This window comes from Etheostoma cragini, chromosome 6, assembly GCF_013103735.1.
Source record: "Etheostoma cragini isolate CJK2018 chromosome 6, CSU_Ecrag_1.0, whole genome shotgun sequence".
Classification (NCBI taxonomy): Eukaryota; Metazoa; Chordata; class Actinopteri; order Perciformes; family Percidae; genus Etheostoma; species Etheostoma cragini.
In genome coordinates, this window is record NC_048412.1 from 12,771,098 (window position 1) to 12,777,502 (window position 6,405).

General features: G+C 42.0%; 1 protein-coding gene and 1 long non-coding RNA gene across 9 annotated transcripts in view; one reads left to right on the forward strand and one right to left on the reverse strand.

The window, feature by feature from the left end:
• Nucleotides 1-6,405, forward strand: part of LOC117945715 (F-actin-uncapping protein LRRC16A-like) — a 67,030-nt gene that overhangs the window by 16,345 nt on the left and 44,280 nt on the right. The window lies entirely within an intron of this gene.
• The window catches only part of LOC117945757, a 23,665-nt gene continuing 19,433 nt past the window's right edge, over nucleotides 2,174-6,405 (reverse strand). Inside the window, exon 3 of the long non-coding RNA XR_004656888.1 lies at nucleotides 2,174-2,274. This is a non-coding gene — a long non-coding RNA (uncharacterized LOC117945757). The remainder of the gene's footprint in view (nucleotides 2,275-6,405) is intronic.

A 6,405-nucleotide genomic window follows, 5' to 3' on the forward strand; every position in this document is an offset into this window, starting at 1 on the left:
CACACACACACACACACACACACACACACACACCCCTTCTCCCCATTGTGTCTGGCTGGCATGCTGATGAATGAATGAACCGTTGTGATCATTCCTTATCTCTGTAACCTAAACACACACAGGGTTCTCAGAGGACAGCCTGCAGGCTCCCACTGTTCCCAGAGGTACCCGCCCTATCACTCGTACCAGAGTCCACTTTGTAAAAACCCTGATATCTACCCAGTTTTACATGGGTGTCTTGCCAACCTGGGCTATAACCCTAATCTGAAAGCACAATCATGTCCTCCCTCTGCCCAGCTCTTCTAAATGCTTGGTCAGCCTCAGTTGGGTTGTGTGGAAAACATTTGGGACGGTAGCTGAAGCTTGTTAGTGAGGCACTGATACACATGCAGCACGCAGAGACATGGTAACGTGCATTGAATTCCTGTTATTGATTTTGCCTAATTCAGTAAAAGCATTTTGTTTTCACTCAGAACAGATGACAGTCAGCGGGTGAATTTCATTGCCTTAAATGTGTTTAATCAATTGACATCTTGAAACGTACACTACCGGTATACTGTATAAGTCTCATTCATTATTCAACACATTGTGCTGTGCATGTTCGCTGACACTTTGTATTCTAACTGCAAACAAAAGAAGCAAGAGTAGCAATAAAAATTGGAAGTAAAGCATATAATATAACATAATCAGACACCACATTTATTCATGCCTTAGCTCATTGCAGCTGTGGTCTGATGAGACCAGCCAATCAAAAATGTTGGGAAGTACCACTGTCGGCTGCCTTTGTTCCCTGCCATGCTCCTCTCCTCAGCAGTAAAACACATAATGATGAGCGGGGCAGTGATAAAGAAAATTGATGTCTCTCTCTTAATTCTTTCTTGGCTGATGTTGCACTGTGAGGAGGGTTTGCACTGCAGAGAATGGTTTGCTTCAAAATGTGATATCCATAAAAAAATTAAATTGTCCTGGTAAAGTGATTTGCTGCATGGCTATCTGACTAATATTGTCTAATATTACATATTCAAGCATTTCTGCTGACTGAGCAACAAGCAATTTGTATTTCTTTTTTATAGTGTGTTGTAATCATTCTAAAAATCCTGTAAACCATTCTATAAACATTTATAGACTAAGGTGATGTCTTCACTTGCCACTAAGGATGCTGTAGGCAGACCAATACACTGATGGATGTTGTGTTTGTGTGATGCGGTCTTATAGAAGGGGTCCCCACAGTGTTATCAGGATTTTTGTCTTGTCTGAGACTCCAGGGAGGAGACCAGACTGTATAGCTGGGGAGCTGTTCTATGCCTGAACCATGCTGTACAATGAAAGAGTACAACATGCTTGCATTGTGCTGGTGGTGTGGTGCAGTGTAAGCAGACATTACAAGACTAGACCTCAACTGCACCGTCAGCATCTTGTCTTGGCAGCAGAGAATCAATGTATTGTAAAACAAATAGTGATAGCTTTGCGAGAGACAGAAAGGGCAGGGGAGAGAGAAAGAGGATGGCATGCAGGAAAAGGCCCCGGCTGGGATCTAACCCAGGCCGCTGCGGTGAGGATTCATTACATGGCCTTGGTACATGGTGTGCATGCCCTACCGGGGCGTCCCCATGTTTTGACAGATTTGATGGTTGCTATGGGTGGGGATCTCTGGGCGCCTTTCGATTCTGATATAGCTTCTCAAGAAAAGTCTCTAGTTTTTTACCACACTTTGCTGTAGAAGTCCTCATAGATTCAAAATGTTGGACCTAATGGGAAATGCACCTGGGGACAGACCGGAAACAGAAAACCTATCCGAACGTGACACAAATAATTAATTTACAGAAAGGAGAGAGACCCGACCTGAAGGAGACCTTAGGATAATAAGACCCGATCTGAAATGTAACCTTAAAGGGGTGGTTCAGAATTGTGGACATGGGACCTCATTTCCAATTAAGCCAGTGTGTTATTTATCAGTGGAGACTGTTTACAACACTTTTCATCCTGTCCTTCCATTTGCAGAGTGTGCTGGTGCTTGGCTAGTGCAAGTCAACCCTAACTGTCTTACCCACTCCATAGTACAACAAAGGCAATTCAATTATAATGCCAGACTATCGATGTAAATGTCTGTTGACAGAATAATGTTAGAAATAAAGCTACCCTTGCATTGCAATAATTATTAATAATTGTTCCCTGTAATTGGTAGCATAGGTTACAACAGAGGCGGAGTGATATTACCCAGGCTACCGAGAAAGCTGGTTTACATGACATTCACACAAGTTTCTTTACCTGCTGCTGTCACTCAGAAGCAGAGTACATTGCACAAAGGAATCAACAACATGTAGTACTATGGCCATGTTTGAAAGCCATGCCGATGTTTCTGACATTGAAGATGATGAAGACGAGGAATGTCTGTTATGCAACGGACCGTACCTGTATGAGCCGGAATGCACATACGAAGAACTAAGACAAATGGATGCTGAAAGGGCAGAACAAGAAAGAGGGTCTCCAGAGACAGCACCCGCTGGAGATGCAGTAGAGAACCTGGACAGAACATTGGGAGACTGGTGGTACCAGTGCAGAAAATGTATAAAAATTCTGACAGATGATGAATGTTTTTACTGCAGGGAGGGGGACTGGTTACTTTTTGGCGCAGTACTGCTGAGCGGAGCAAAGTCAAATTCCGCCACTGCTGAGAAACTAGTCCCTCCAAAATGTAATGCGATCATTGAGATGCAAGGGTAGCAAGGCTAGCAGTTACTGTTGACTTGCGCTAGCCTAGCACCACTCTCCACTGAAAAATAACACATTGGCTAATTTGGAAATGAAGTCCTATGTCTAAAATTCTGAACCATCCCTTTAATGGAGCAAAGTAGAGAGAGAACAAGAACAAGCAACCATGATTGAGCCGAATGGCAATATAATAACATTGATATAAAGAATAAATGGAAAAATCCCATAGAGAAGCTTGGGGAAGCTACTCTGCACTTCTCGTTAATGGGGTTGAGGTGGTTAACCAGAGAGCCTACTGTACTGGCCAAACCAACCAGTAAGTCCTCATCCTTAAAGTCTTTACTCATGCAAATCAAAATATGTCTGATAAGCACAAACCTCACATAAACTGCATGGACTTGTGAACACCCCTACCTTGAAAGTGGTTCTGTATTTCTTTCCTGTATAATTGCTGCTCTATATTAGCCTGTTGAACAGCAGCCTCGAGAGTCTTGCTCCTCCCTTACACTGAGTTACACTGAGTTACACCATTCCTAATTATTCAAAGATAAAAGCAGGACGGTGTGTGTGTTTGTGTGTGTTTGTTTTGCTCCATTGTCTCAGGATTCATACATGCCTCCTCTTCTGAATACATTCACCCACGCACCACACAAACCGGCACATGCAACACACATAATAATATGTTGCCTACTGTATGAACAAGAGAACAGGAAGGTGGCATGGAATGAAACACTACAAGGAAGAAATTATAGAAAACTATTTCAGGCTACACTTTACAGTCTGTTAGTATTCTCTACGATTACTGTGCCTCATATCCAGCATGCATTTCTTCATGGTGCAGTCCACATGGCATCTAATTTGAAATAAAGAAGACATAGAGCAAGAATGCAGGGGAAGCAAAAAATACTGGACATTTTTCTTCTTTCACAGAATGGATTTTTCTGTGCGGTGACGGTTCGATTATCCAATTTTCATACATTCAACAGCATGAAGTCTTGCATACAGACATCATGGCCCTTTTAACCTTTTGGAACCTTTTTTAATCATATAGTGTAAGTATGAGTTTAGGCCATGGTTAAAAATACAGAAAAGAGAGAATGGGGCTAAAGGAGGATAAGGACCTTAAGAGATGAAGGAGTGGGAGGGAAAAGTGAAGAAGTGCCAGATAAGAGGAGAGACTGCATTGGATTCATGGTAAGCGGATTGATTTCAGTGTATTTAAAGCTAAGCTGGGGTTGTCCGAGAGGCTTTGGTTTAAACAGAGATGGAACAGCTTTTAAACACTTCCCTTCATTAAATATCCTCCCCACTGATTGGATTTAAATATTGGTTCCTTATCAGCAAAACACCACTTAGAATCTATAAAGTCATTTCACTTTGCCCTTCAGCCACTTCTTCTCTCACGCTCTGTCTCTCTGGTGTCCACTCTGCTTGTCTCAATTGCTGATCTCTCTCTCTCTTTCTTTCTCTCTCTCGCTCTCTCTCTCTTTCTTTCTCTTTCTATTTCTGTCTCTCTTTTTCTGCATATCCCTAAAATAATCATCCTACTGTGACGCGTTGACCGTTTGTTTGCAGCCAGCATATCATGACTCATTAATCTTACTTGTATGCACATGCAGGACATGCTGACATTAGTTATGTAATAAAGAGTCTGTGTCAGCAGCGCTGTGGGGAAGAATGTAACTGTGCCGGGTTTTATCCCACTGTGCCATTTGTGTTGGTGATGCAGCAGTTGATTATGTTCTTATTCAATAATTCTCTGTTTCTTTTCTCTAATTATTTGGTTTGGTTTTAAAATCTCAACAAACGGTCAAGCGATTGATTAATACAGGAAATCACCAGCAAGTCTTGTCCTCTGAGTATGTGTTCAAGCCATATCTTTGTTGTTCAAATATATTACAGCTTAAAGAAATAGGTGGGCATTTTTAGAACTGCACTTATTCACTTTCTTGCCAAGAATTAGAAGAGATGATGGTTGAAACCACTCCCAGTTCTGTCCTTTAATTATGAAACTACAGCCATGTATGGTTAGACTGAGAGCAGGAGGAAAATGCTGGCCTTGTTCTGTTCATAACACCCCATAAGACTACAATTTGTCATTTTTACAGTTTAGTTTGTATTGATTAAAATGATAATAGTTAGTTAGATAATTAGTGAGCTTTATAGAGTTACCTTTGGACAGAGCCATATTAGCTGTTTCCCCTTGTTTCCTTTCTTTATGCTAAGCCAAGATATCATCTCCTGACTGTAGCTTCAAATTTGACTAACAGATATGAGAGTCGTATTGATATATATCAGCAATAAAGTGCATTTCTTACAATGAAACTTTTTCTTCCACGACGGTGTAAAAGACGCTGTAGGAGGTTACCCGATTGAGGAACTTGTTTATTACTTGTTCAGTTCAATTTCCAGCAAGATAAATCAAGCATAACTCTGGGTTGTCAAATATTTGAGGCATTTGTAGCATTTTGATAATGTGGATGAAGATTTTGCTCGCCCCCTAGTCCCGCTTTGCCAGACCTTCCTCGACAGTGCTGCGAAGAAGGGTCTGGTAAATCCACACAGCATTCCAAGAAGGGAGGGAAACGTGCTCTGGTTTATTGGCATTTCTTTAAACTAATCTTAATCATCATAGGCGGTGCTAATCACTGGCAGAGCCACGGTACTGCTGCAAAATAGCCTTGGGAAGGAACTTGTTTTGGTGTAACAGAAAACTCAGATTGGACAGATAATCTAGCTAGCTGTCAGAATTTACCATGCAGAGATCTGAGAAGCAGTTAAGCATAGTCCTCATACATCCACTGGAGTTTAAATTGCCAACTCAAAGAAAGCGGAAGGTAACTGACATCCAGCTGAAAAGTGAAATCTGGCAGAATTTCCGGCGGGAACGGAGCAATCCTGGAAGTGGAACGTTGTGGAATACTTTTACCCAAACAAATTGATGTGAAATAGTGTCATAGATAGATATATTAAAGTGTAAATGCACCTCAAGACATGATGGATGAATACAAGCATTATTGGTGAGGGTAGACTTCCAGTGGCTAAGTGCTGCCACAGCTGAATGACTGCAGATGAAACATTGCTCTGTATTGCTTCGGTTCCTACAGCGATTCAGTCAAACTGTAGACCAGCGTGAATGTTGTTTTTTTGGGGGGGGGGTGAAAACTCATTGACAATCTCAAGCAAGACTTGGAAATGCAGCGTGCTACTTTCATCGAGTGTCTATCACTGTGTGTGAGTGTGTATGTATTCACAAATGTGTGTGTGCAGTATGGACTAGCTGTTGCCATAGTAACAGAATGTGTGTATGAGTTGGGTCAAATTGGAGGGGGGTAAGTGGGGTTGACAGTTTGGCAGAAAAAAGATAATCTGGAAATGTGTGTGTGTCTGCATGTCAATGACACAAATGGTGCTTTAGAGCCTGTGGCAGTTGTCTTGTATGTGTGTGTCCCCCAGTTTGTGTGCATATATGAGAGAGAGACAGAGAGAGAGAGAGAGAGAGAGAGAGAGAGAGAGGGAGGGAGAAAAAAAAGCAGATAAACTCTCTGGTGTGGTAGATATGCTCCATTGCTGCTGCCATCTGGTTGGTTGAGTGGTGCTGAAGGCGGGATAGTGGTCGCTGTACAATCATTGGCTTATGGCAAGGCTACAGGCTCTAAGTCCATTTTAGGCAGAGAGAGAGAGTTACAGAGA